This window comes from Onychostoma macrolepis, chromosome 14 (assembly GCF_012432095.1).
Source record: "Onychostoma macrolepis isolate SWU-2019 chromosome 14, ASM1243209v1, whole genome shotgun sequence".
Taxonomy (NCBI): Eukaryota; Metazoa; Chordata; class Actinopteri; order Cypriniformes; family Cyprinidae; genus Onychostoma; species Onychostoma macrolepis.
This window is the reverse complement of record NC_081168.1, coordinates 16,898,950-16,913,217: the sequence shown is the minus strand read 5'-3', so window position 1 is coordinate 16,913,217 and position 14,268 is coordinate 16,898,950.

Here is a 14,268-nt window from a genome sequence, read left to right as displayed (position 1 = left end):
TTAGCAAACGATTCATCTATGAAGTTACCCGCTGCACCTGAATCAATAATGGCTTCGGTCTCAACCCATCTCTCCTTAATCTTTAAACAAACAGTTATTTTCAAAGATTCCCCAGAAGGTAAAGAACTCACCGAAGCAGGATTTTGGCGAACTGGTCTGGTGGGACAGGAAGCGCGGAGGTGTCCAGGTTGTCCACAGTACAAGCAAAGATGGTTCCGGATTCTTCTCTCTCTCTCTTCAGGGTGAAGGTGAGTTAAGCCGATCTGCATGGGTTCGGGGTCAGAGCTGAAAGAGGGTGACACGCTGGGGCGAGTGGAATAAGCACCTCGTCGGGCTCGCATCAAATTGTCTATGCAAATGGCAGTCTCCATGAACTGCTCCAGAGTCTTGCCCTCATCACGACATGCCAGCTCCGATTGTAGATCAGCAGTGAGTCCCTTTCGGTAGATTAATTTAAGCAGATCCTCCTCCCAGCCTGTCTGTGCTGCCAGCGTGCGGAAGGTTAATGTGTACTCAGCGGCGGTGTCTTTACCCTGACGTAGACTGAGTAGATGCTCACCAGGCTCTTTCCCTCCCGCGGAATGCTCAAACACGTCTCGAAATTGGCGGAGGAAGTTTGCGTATGAGGGAAAGGTCATGGGAAGGAAGGCGCATATGGCGGTAGCCCAGTCCAACGCCTTACCAGTCAGTAGTGAACATAGAAATGAGACCTTGCTGTTGTCTGTGGAGTACAGATGGGGTTGTTGATTCATAAACAGAACACTGAAGCAAAAATCCTTTACACTTGGTGGTGGTTCCGTCAAATTTTTCAGGAAGGCTGAGACGTGGGTTAATGTTGAACAGATTTAGACTAGAATCTGGGTGAGCAGATGCTGTGGCTGGAGGGGCTGATGTAGCAGAAGGTGGTGTGAGTGCTCGCATGCTTCTTACCAACACCTGTGAGTGAGGTGAGCTTGAGTAGTTGTTGTTGGTGGGCAGCTAGCATGGAAGCTTGAGCGGAAACTTCGGTGACCAGATGGTACAGAGTCGCTGGATCCTGTTGTGGCGAAGTATTCTGTGATGAAGGGTCAGAAACGTCTGGATCCATTTGCGATAAAACTTTAATGGTGCAAGATGGGCAGGGTCAAAACAACAGCGTAGAGAATCACAAAACACAATCCAAAATCAGTAACAGATACCAGGCTATGGTTGGGGCAAGCAGCAGAGAATCAAAGACGGAGAAGCAAGCTCAAAGGTCCAAAGGCAACAGGCAGGCAATCAGAGAAAAGTAAACAGTCCTAGGTCAATACACGGGGAATCAAAGAATCAGAAGAAACGCTCAGAAATTGTGGCCAGGGCTAACAATACTTCGCAATGGTTGATGAGAAGGGCACAGCTTAAATAGGGAATGGAAATGACAAACACCTGGGGTAGGTAATCAGACCAAGGCACGGGGCATGTGGGTAATGTGGTCCATAATGGTATTAGTACTCTGGTGAGGGTGCGAGAGAGAGCCACAGAGGTGCGGTTTGTGACAGTGTACTTTTAAAATAAAATATTAGCACAGATGTAAAAAGAAAATATGCACTCAAAGTAAAGATACTAAGTCAGAAAGATATTATAAATGATATTTATAATAATTTTGTTATAAGTACTAACAGAGAAACATTTTACTCCACTGAACAGGGATTTAAGATCAATTGGTTAACAAAAAGTTCAAAATGCTGCAATATAGCCACCAAAGGTCAGTTGCCAACATGGTTAAATGCAAAGAGAGTACATATAAAAAAAATTTAATCCATACTTGAAGAAAACTTTGCATTTACAGAGAGTAGTGGTAGGATGTTCGTCAGAATGATTCAAGAGTGGGATTTGCATGCCGCTTCCTCCCAGTACTGCTTAGCCATTCATTCATTATCGCTCCGGGAATGGACCTGAATTTTTACTTCCTCTGACAGTTTTTTCCTCATCCATCTGCCTTGACAAACAATGTGATCTGTTCTCCAACCACCCCAAAATTTCTCCTTCTCCGCTCATACAGAGGTCACATTACAGCCCGTCCATTGCAGAAAGGGAATGATTGGATGATGGTGTCAGGCAGCTCAAGGTCTTATTCTCTGTCTGCATGGCAAGAGCTAACGAGACACCACGGACCCATCAGTCACTATAAACTCACATACCCACAATGTCACTTCAATCTCTCAAAAAGAATCAGAATTAAGTCAATATGGCATTTCTTCATATAGCTGCTGGCATCTCCATCCTTTGTAGTATCTTTATTACGGCAAGATTTCAGTCAAACGATCACATTCATTTAAGCACAAGGCATTCATAATGCTGAGCTCAGACGTTTTTAAACTAGTCGTAGCAGGACTTGATCGCACATGGCTCAGCATATCATCTTCAACTGAATATGGCAAACTCTATAGCACTGGCTTAGAAATTCAAAGAGTACGGGAAGAAGATTATGAGTTGGATCTCAGTTGTGCATTAAGAGCAGAAAGTATTTTATCGACTTCGTATCCTAACTGCTGTTGGAAGTAACCTGTCATTGGGCTCTCCAACTGTCTCATTCTGAGTGGAACAGACTCAAATTGTTCTGTGTTTGGCATTCTGACTGGCAGGCTGGTGCCTGGCATCAATTTTCCTGCCATCAGACATTTGACGGGAGCACACCTCGAATGCTTGTGCATTCAAGGTCGGAAAAGGAGGGAGGGAAATTACACCGCAGACACTTCTCAAATGATAGATTGCCGTAATTGCTTGCTATGAGCTTCCCTGAGAGGCAGCAGTCAAATGTGGTATTATAGACAAAGCGAAACATTTAGTGTTATGCAAATAAAGTGTGTGTGAATTAATTCAAATCTGTGGTGGCAAACTTGTGAAAAAGGGGTGCTACCTGCTTTTTTTGTCAAGATAAAACAGTGGGACTTCTGGTATTTAGGATGTACCTTGGGATGAGAGAAGAGAGGCTATGAAAAAAAAGATTAGGTTGTCTTATTCCTCTCAAAGACTAAACCAAAATGTGAGTTCTACAGCTTTTAAAAGATTATAAAAGCAGCTGCCTAAACCACATGCTGTGGCAGAAGAGAAGCTCATAAGATGGGAAAATAAAGTTACATCAGTTAAGATTTATTTGAGTCTTTGATATTAGTTTATCACACTCAGTAAAAATGTTTCCTAATTTATCAGGTTTTGACCTTGTTATCATTGTCTCAGAAATGCAATTAATTAAAAAATGATAATAATAGTCAGGAAAAGTAAAATAGAGGGGCCTGTAAAATAGTTTTATTGCTCACTGCACTGCAAGGCTGCATTTATTTGATCAAAAATACTGTAAAAACAGTAATACTGGGAAATATTATTCAAAATAAAATAACATTTTAACACGATCATTTTTTTCAGGATTCTTTGAATAGCAAGTTCAAAAGAACAATATTCATTTTAAATAGAATTTATTTATTTTTTGTTACAATATATGTCAATAATGTCACTTTTGATCAATATAATGCATCCTTGTGGAATGAATGAATGAATGAATGAAAAGCATACTGACCCAAATGTTCTTGAATAGAAATGTATCATTTTATTTTTATTTATTTATTTATTTTTTATGTTATTTTTTTTTATTTCATTTTTAAAGTGCAGGAACAGTTTGAGATGAGGGGGGACTCAAACTGTTGTAGATGAACCAAAATGTTATCCTGAAATAGAAAATCAAATTTTACCCTTATTTGCAGGACGAAACTGATATGTGGCAAAGAGGAAAAGTTCTTCATGAGTTACAGTAATATTCAAGTTAAACTGAGCTGTTTAGATAACATGTAAGGTTCCCGGCTTATTTCTTTTCTCACAAGTTCAGCATTTCTTAACTTTCATTGACACTGTGCAGTAATCCTTTAGCGTTAAAGTTTACTCTCGAAATACCGGAGTTACCAAATCTTTTCTCTGTGCAATCCAGACTGTTATTTCATCATCTGAGAAGATAGTGTTCCTGTTTAGCCCAGCCAAGGGTCCTTCACTTGGAATCGAACGCGATGGAATTGCAAAATACACTTGAGTAATGAAATCATCTCCCTCCTGTGTTGGTGAGCTTAGAGGAGTTCAGAGAGCTCTTACATCTGTGCAATCAAAGACACATCTGGCTGAATATTAACTGAGCTGCAGTGGGGTGTATCCTGTTTCCACCTAATGACATGTTTGTACTCCACGCCCAAAACAAACACAAATTCTCTTTCCATCTATATCCCTGATTGCATTTACATATTCAAATGTCCCCTCACTGCTTGTTGAGGTGCCATGCATCCAATTACTGGCAATGAACATCACCTGCTCATAAACATTGTCACCAGTTGAATTTTTAATGATTTAATGACCAAAGTTTATGCACTATGTCAACGGTGGTTTGCTATCACTGCACCATATTCATCAGTGAATGTTTTGACATATGCTGCATTATAGAAATAGGCTATGAAAAACTGTTTAATGAACGCTTCTGAATATTACAAGCATACAGTAGATCTGATGAAAAGTTAATCAAAGATGAATAATTGAACAAATAACATTTGCTTTGAACTTTAACCAAATCTGTGGTATAGATTTTTTATGGTACGCTGGGACTGAAAGTATTCAACAGCATGTCTATATTAAAACAGAATTTGTGATAAAAATAATAAAATGAAAACATTTCTTTCTTTATTTCAATTAGGCAACAGGAGTCCTCAAGTCCGGTCCATCACTTTAAGGTACGTATGCAAACTGAAGCTGACAGAACTTCTAGTGATGATTCACATAAGTTGTTAGATAATCAGAGTTTGGTAATTATATGTGACAAGCTGAAAAAGCTCTAACATCAGTTGCAGAATTTGGTAACACTTTAGAATAGGAAACACCTAATTTGCTGCTTGTTAATAGTTAGTAATGTAGTTGTTAAGTTTAGGTATTGGGTAGGATTAGGGATGTAGAAAAGTTCATGTAGAACAAGGCATTAATGTGTGCTTAATTTGTACTAATAAATAGCTAATATTCTAGTAATATGCATGCTAATAAGCAACTAGTTAAGAGACCCTAAAATAAAGTGTTACCCAGAATTTTATTTTATTTTTAATTTATGTATTTAAAATATGTATGTATAAACTATTATATAATGCATTATATATAGAATTTTTGTATTTTAACACCAATATATTGTTTTTATAATTAAGAAACATCATATAAAATAAGGCCATAATATTTGGCATGTATGGTTTCTCCTCTATGTGCTTGTATATGTGTATAAGTTTTACATTGATGTTATTTTCATCTTCCTGTCAGTGCAGCAGATGAACCCGTTTAAAATTCCATCAGTGTGAACAGGACAAGGTCAAAACTGTCCGATTTTCTCTGCGTGAACCGGCAAGAGCACTGACGGAGAGGCACCGCTGTTTTATGCAAGTAATCAGATTTTCACAATTTTACACCAAAGACTGAAATGACTGAGAACGTGAAAGTTATATCAAGCACGCAGTAATACGATTTTCTCAGTTAACAAGGTGGAAGATTTCATTTTGAAGCTCAGTTGAATAAATTACCTTAACTAATGGATTTGACAAAAGCTCCTGAATCTTTTTACTTGTGCCGAGTGGTACAACTTTAATGCAATAGATGGGTCTATTGACAATTTAATCCAATGGATGGGTCTATTGATTTTTTTTTTTTTTTTTAATGCTTTTATTCTATCGAAACTAAAGTGTAGTCCTCAAGCTATTTTCACTGGGTCTTTTAAGCCAGTCTGCTCTGTTTATCTGAGCCAAAAGGAAATTTCCGTTCGAGACAGATTTGTTAACGTGGGATTAAAAACCAAACAAGCTCTAATTCCCAAAGGGAACTGCAGTTGATAAAGCATTCAAAAAACGAACAGATGAAAGCACTAATTTCCCAGAGGAGGCAAACTTTTATGACAGTATTCTGAAGTGCACGGTCATTAACAAGTGTACTGCAAAACATAACCAAGAAATATCCAATCTAATATGCATCAGATTACAGAAAAAAAATAATAATAATGTGTTATGAATGCTGTTTCATGTTAACTTTAGGGCACTTGAGCTAACTGCTTCCTCCACTTGATATCAAACTCTTTTTTCAGTCGTGTTTTTCTCCCTTTAATATCTTATTGACTCAAACCAGATTATAATGTGCTATTAAAATAGACATACCAAACTGCTGTGTATATATTCCAGCTCATTTATTTCCCCTCATTTCTTTCAGTACAGTCAGATTGTCATCTAATCTGCTAGCTGTTGAACCCAGTTGTTTATCATTTGCCTCTCTGATTTTGCAGACTTTAATAACAAGGGGGTTTTAGATATGTTTTATTAAAGCAGTTTTCCCACTGTTGCTATTTTTATCTTTATTTCTCTCCACTTCCCCTTCCCTTCTTAATTCTGCTTTTCTCTGTTTAATGGCAGCATGATTGGATAATTGTTGTGCTAACAATTTCTGTCATAGCAGACTTGCTTTGTTTGATAAAGGCTTTTCTACCTCCTGCTCTGCAATTATAGTCCTTTCCCTTTATTTTCCAGTGATGGCTTGACAAATAGTAATTTTGACTTTGCAGGGGTTCTTCTTTCAATGGTCATTTTCCCAAAGAAAAAAAAAAATACAGTAAAAGATGGTGGAACTCCCATTGCTTTGAGTTTGCTGTTTAATTTGCATCCTCAGCCAGGTATTAAGAGATTAGGAAAAATATATGCACCCCAAAATATATATATTTTTAAAATATATCGTTGTAAGATACGTGTTTGTCTCTTTAATTTCAAACTACTTTGGTCCTGCCATCAAAAATATATAAATAAATAATAATAATAAAATAACATTTGAAAATGATATGGCACTATATCCACAAGTGGTATGTCCCATTCTTTGGATAAAAGCGTAAATGTCGTAAAAACGTAATCTCACATTTTCTCCTGAGAAATATAGTTTTCTTGTCAGTAAATTTAACCACAATAGTGTCATTTTTAAATGAATAAGCATTTTGAAGTCCTTGGGTGTCATATAATAGTACTAGACCCCTATTTAAGTGATAAGTGGTGCAGGTAAAGAAAGCCAGAGGAAATTTGCTCTAGCTGCTGATGTGAATTTGGTGACCCTAAAACATTCAGATCAATCTACAGCTGCTGTAATGTGAGAAACATGCCTCTAGGTGTTTTAAATCCAACATAATCCTCTCTGAAAACAGATGTTTCATTTTCACCTTCATTGTTTGTGGACATAATGTCTTGGTATACTGATTTATTTGTAGTTTTTTTCAAAGATTATTAGACAAAATGTATAATCAAAGGACTATTCCATCTGTTTTCACCCTAAGGGGACTTTTTATGTGAGAGCTATGTAAGACATTATCCTGGATTGTGGATACAAAATCAAGATGGTTAATCCAGTTGGCAAATCACTAAAAGTGTTTTTATCTTGTGTTGTCCAAAAACAACTAGCTTTGCTGTTCAGCATGATTCGAGTAAAAAAACACCCTTCCTTTTTCCAAAAATAAGACCTTTATTAAAAATATCCTCATCAATCACTGCTCTGCGGATTCCCCTTAGTAATTTGTTGTGCTTCATTTAGCACATCTTTTAAAATGAATACTGTCGTTGACTGCGATAAAACTCTGATCTTGCTTGTGCAGTCCATTGTTTGCATATAATTTGAAATATCATTATTGATTATTATAGCTTAGTAACAATTGCACAAACAAAATGTCGTTTATGATCAATTGTGGTGGCAAAAATTATTATTATTTTTTTTTTCTCTTTCAACAGGCCCATGAACCAGTCACTAAATGACCACTGATGCACAGTTGACCTGTAATCATCATGTCTCAGAGATCATTACTGGCTTGACTGAACAGCTCCAAAGATATGTGGTCTGTGTATAAAAGGTTTTTTAAAGATTTTCAGTTGACCTGCAAGGTCACATATCTATACTAACATGTCATCTATCCACTGTTGTGACATATCAAATATGGTTTCCAGGTCCAAGCCTCTGTTTCAATTCAGAATATCATCTAACAGATGTTTATAAGCACTATTTATTTATAGAGTTCCCCTATATGGTGAAAAACTGTATTGGACATGACATGTAATTTTACGGTAGTATACCGTCTTTGGAAGTGAAAAAGAATGTATAATTTACAGTGAATAACTGTAAATTGACATTCCCAGAATTCCCTATGTTACATTTAAATTTTGATGGGTTTTTTTTGTTGTTGAAATAAGAAAAAACTAAGAAGAAACATGGTTATCAGTTTTGTACATGAGGGTTGTATGTTACATCTAATGTTATTGAATTAATGTTTATCGCATTATTTCAGTTTCATGTGTGTTACCATGATGGAGTTTAGTGTTTGTGAGAATGACACAGCGCACCGTCTATATACGTTAATATTTAAAAGCTGCTTGTGATGGACTTTGGTTCATCATGTGACTTTCTCATCACCACCTGCTTTTTATCAGTCTATTACAAAGGTTCAAAACAGATTTCAGTACTTCAGTTGGTTGGTATATTAACATTATATCAGGTTATGAAATTACGGTATTGAAATGTAAATTTAAATCCATACAACCTAAAATATTGCTACCATATTTTTTACGGTAAAATTCTGGCAACCACCGTTTTTTACCGTTTTTTTTTTTACAGTGTATACAGGTGCTACGTGAATTTTAACTTTTAAATTGTAACTTGTATCAAGTCTTTTTTTTTCTTTTAAGTTTTTTTAGTACTTGGGTTTATATTGTTGAATAAATAATATACAGGTGCTGGTCATATAATTAGAATATCATCAAAAAGTTGATTTATTTCACTAATTCCATTCAAAAAGTGCAACTTGTATATTATATTCATTCATTACACACAGACTGATATATTTCAAATGTTTATTTCTTTTAATTTTGATGATTAGAGCTTACATTAGATTTTTGACATGAAAGTCAAAAATCAGTATCTCAAAATATTAGAATATTTACATTTGAGTTTGAATAAATGACCATCCCTACAGTATAAATTCTGGGTATCTCTTGTTCTTTGAAACCACAATAATGGGGAAGACTGCTGACTTGGCAATGATCCAGAAGACGAACATTGACACCCTCCACAAAGAGGGTAAGTCACAGAAGGTCATTACTGAAAGGTGTGGCTGTTTACAGAGTGCTGTATCAAAGCATATTAAATGCAAAGTTGACTGAAAGGAAGAATTTGGGTAGGAAAAGGTGCACAAGCAACAGGGATGACCGCAAGCTTGAGAATACAGTCAAGCAAAGCCGATTCAAACACTTGGGAGAGCTTCACAAGGAGAGAACTGAAGCTGGAGTCAGTGCATCAAGAGTCACCACGCTCAGGCGTCTTCAGGAAAAGGGCTACCAAGCCACTTCTGAACCAGAGACAACGCCAGAAGCATCTTAACTGGGCTGTGGAGAAAAAGAACTGGACTGTTGCTCAGTGGTCCAAAGTCCTCTTTTCAGATGAAAGTAAATTTTACATTTCATTTGGAAATCAAGGTCCCAGAGTCTGAAGGAAGAGTGGAGAGGCACAGAATCCATGTTGCTTGAAGTCCAGTGTGAAGTTTCCACAGTCAGTGATGATTTGGGCTGCCATGTCATCTGCTGGTGTTGGTCCACTGTGTTTTCTGATGTCCACAGTCAACGCAGCCATCTACCAGGAAATTTTAGAGCACTTCATGCTTCCTTCTGTTGACAAGCTTTATGGAGATGCTGATTTCATTTTCCAGCAGGACTTGGCACCTGCCCACACTGCCAAAGGTACCAAAAGCTGGTTCAATGACTATAGTGTTCCTGTGCTTGATTGGCCAGCAAACTCGCCAGACCTGAACCCCATAGAGAATCTGAGCAGTGCCACAGACTGATCAACTCCATGCCACGCCGCATTGCTGCAGTAATTCAGGCAAAAGGAGCCCCAACTAAGTATTGAGTGCTGTACATGCTCATAATTCACATATATGACCAGCACTTGTATATTATTTATTCAACAATATAAACCCAAGTACTAAAAAAACTTAAGAAATAAAAAGACTTGATACAAGTTACAATTTAAAAGTTAAAATTCACAGAATAGAATAAAGAGCCCTTAACTTTAACACAAAGCAGCATTTCAGCTTAAAATAGTTTCACAGGATGATATGGTTCTAAATAGTGTTACCACATGTAAAGAACCTTTAAAAAAAAATTTTTTTTAAATCGTAGTTTCTGGAGTTTGCAACTAACCCAGGTTTTCTCCAATTTTTATTTTTATTTTTTTTTTTTGATCTTATCAAAAAGGCCAGCTCCGTCAATTCTCCCATATGCCCTGTATAAAAATAAAAATGTCCTCAAGGACTGTAACCCGTTTTAAACTGAAACATGTCATGACTCTTAAATAGGCCTTTGGAATTACCCAGAGTTATTGACATTCTGGAGCCACATTAGCAAGAGATTGTTTGTTTTGCGCATATTAATTATTGTGTATGATCTGGTAGCTCTTAAAACAGAGCATTTTGTGTGTTTATATTGACGAAGGTGAAATGTAATATAAAAATAATTAAATAAAAAAACTCTTTCTCTGAAAGTAATGTCAACATAAAATTAACAGTTAGGTTTGTTTGAGGTTTGTCTCTGATTCACTGATAAAAGAGACATAGATTTTGTGTCAGATTGGTTTTGGCGACAGTTCAGTCTTTGTGAGGCCATGTGTGAAAGACAGGAGGAGGGTGTGTGTATGGTTTCTTCACAATTGTCATCCTGTCAACAAGTGCCAGCAACTGTGGATTTCAAGCACTCTCTTTCTTTGACTGATGTAAGGGAGCAAGTTGAAAGTAAGTGTGTCCTCTTTGGTTCTTTGTGGCAAAGTTGATTTATGTTCTTCAGTTGAGCCTAACCATTAAGTGAAATGTAATTTATCGAATCATTGTGTAATCAGTAAAGCAAAATAATATTTCCCAAATATAATTAATTTGTTGATAATTATCAGCTTTTACGGTCCAAAATAATGTTTCATAACATTTTATTCAAATAGATGTGATTATTCTCCTTTTTATCATCAGTTATGTGCAGAATTTATGATGCTTATTTAATGTTTATTGCTTTATTTTAATGTTGATACACAGTTTTCGTGTACATATGATACGCATCTACCCCACAATCCTAATCCTACCCATCGCGTAGCATATACACGCCAATGTCCATTTTTGCGTATCAATACCACAAGTTTTCATTTTTATTTGGCATACTATTTATACACACTTTCATGAGATCGGGTTGGAAACCGAGAGATAGATGCATTATCATTATTGAATTTCTGTGTGTGAGTGTATGTGAATAGCCATCCAATCAGTTCTTTTCTCCTTCATTTTTTATTCTCTTTCTCTCAGATATTCCTGTACAGTTGTGGTTTCTGTCCAGTGTGTTGAGAGTGAGTGTGAAGCATGGAGCTATCGGAGGAGATACGGGTCTGCTTTCATTCATCCTCAGCACTGACACACGTCACCAGTCACATTTCTCTTTAACCTGCCAACTAAAGGGATTAACAAGTATAAGCCTGAGCTGTGTTGATCGGGATAATGGGTGAGATTTCTCCCTGAATCGCTCATAAAGAATCCTCAACACCTGTCTATATCAGTGCTAAAATTACATCAATTTTACTCTAGTTGTTTGATGGACACATGAGGTTTGATCCTAGAATAATGAAACAGACATGGTCTTCATGCTGATACTGTATGTCCAAAAAGGGTTTCTTTTGGGTAAACATTTCATGTGATTTTACTTTAAAGCTTAGGATTATGGATTTTTTTTCTGTCCTACTTGTTTTCTTGACTTACCTCAGCAATGCCAAGCTATTATTAATTTAAAAACAAAGGAAAAAAAGTTCGATTTGATTGAAGATGTCCCTGCAGTGGGATGATTGTATAATACATCTTTCGCAAAAGGCTATTTTCACAGTGTGACACCGAGACAGGACGGCAGGTCCTTGCAGGACAGTAATGTTTCAACAGCTGTACTTCTGAGTTAAGAATGTTTTTGAATACCAAAAATAAGACAGATTGGCTTGCTTATCTTAAAAGGATAAAATGTAAAAAAAAAATTGAATCACTTTAAACTATTTTACATAAAATAGGCATACCGTACGTATACACACTCAAATATTAAAAGCTGATGTCAAAAATGATTTGATTTAGGGTCTGAAAGTAATGACACTCCACTTACAAAAGCTCTGTAATTGTAGAGATCTGAGTGGTTCATATCTTTATCGATCCTATGGAAAATTGCATTGTCTGATTTATGAGATGATATATTGTGCATATTTGTGTACACTACTGTTCAAAAGTGTGGTGCCAGTAAGGTTTTTAATGCTATTGAAAGAAGTCTCTCAATGCGCATCAATGCTTCACTTGTTTGATCAAAAATGCAGTAAAATGGTAATATTTTGAAGCATTATTAGAATTTCAAATAACTGTTTCTATTGTAAAATCTTTTGAAATGTGATTTATTTCTGTGATGACAAAGCTGAACTTTCAGCATGTCTTCCATATGATTTTTCAGAAATCATTCTAATGTGCTCAAGAAACATCTCTTAATGATATTAATGTTGACAACCATTGTGCTGATTATTGTGTTAAATAAAAAAAATGTAATAAAAAAAAAAGGTAATTGCAACTTTTTATATCACAATTCTGATTTTTCTTTTCTCGTCAGTTGCAAGTTTAAATCTCGCAATTCTGACTTTATAACTTGAAATTGCGAGAAAAAAAGTCAGAATTGTGAGAAAACTCGCAATTGCGTTTTTATTTTGTATTCAGTGGCAGAAACGGGCTTCCAAACATGTACCATTTTCAACTTCATATAAAAAAAAATTACATCAAAACCGATGGTTTATATTATATAGTGAGTAAAACAGAACATTTTGTGTTCAAGTGGTTTTCCAACATGGTTTATAAATGTTTTTATTATTGTTCATTTGAGCAGAAACATTCAGTTCAGCTTTGGATGGGGTACATAATATTCAAGCTTGGTTTCATGAATCTGTAGTTACAATTATTAATTTATCAGGTGCTTTTATCTACATTGACACCATAGACCTGGATCTGACAGTGGATTCATCGAAAATGGTAACAAAGTCTCTTTCAGTTATACTAATGAGAGACAAACAGGAGCTCTCTAATTGAAACAAACATCTTTTATTCACCTCTTGGTCTAATAAAGACTAATGGATCTGAAAGAAAACTAGTGAGAAGGGAAATCAGAGATAAAGTACAGATGGCTAAGTGCAAGGCATGCTGGGAAATGTCATCTACACTCTCAGAAATAAAGGTACAAAAGCTGTCACTGGGGCGGTACCTTTTCAAAAGGTACACTTTTGTACCTATTAGGCTAAAATATGTACACTTTAAGTACTAATATGTACCTTTAAGGTACCAAAATGGACCCTTTAGGTTCAAACATGCACCTTTTGAAAAGGTACCGCCCCAGTGACAGCTTTTGTACCTTTGTTTCTGAGACTGTACTGTGTAGATATCAGGACGTGCTGTTACAAGGAAGATGTGTATATGTCACAGCTTCGTCTATTTCTAAGCAACCACAGCTAATAGAAAAGTAACTGATGCTTTTGGCTCATTTTGCATGAGAACGATTATTTCAATGATGTGCTTCCTCATAATTGAGTTTTCATTGTTGTGTCTAAAAGCAATTGCTTAGAATATATTTTAATTTCTTCAGCATGCCCAGAAACCACAGCAGTCATGAAGCTCCTTTGGAAATATGCATCCCTCTCTGAGATTAGCTGCTTTGCAAAATCAGCTCTCTGGTTTGCATTTGTTAGAGTTTAAATAGGGTCGGTGTCAAACCAACAGAGACTGAATTGTGTACCAGGCAAATAGCAATTAAGAGAATAAAATAAATAGTGTCAGATTGCCAGAATGTCCACTCTAGATTGTCAGGTGCCACTCAGGAGTTTCTCTTGTCACTTACTCCCCAAAGAACACAGAGTTGTTTGCCTGTTAAGCCCAATGATATTTTAGATTCATGTCTGTGTAGTACACCGAGATATAAGCTGCAATAATGAGAAGGCTGTGTCATAGGAATCACTCGGAGTATCTGGGTCATGAGGGAGAGGGAGGTTAAAGAGAGCTCATTGTAAACTTATTCAAGCTGTTAGCTGTAAATTAGCTATGATTCAGAACTAAAAGAGCAAATGGTTCTTTTATTACAGCATGTTTCTCCCTATTGTGTGTGTGTCTAAACTTTTAGGAAATGGAGCAAGAGACGTGAA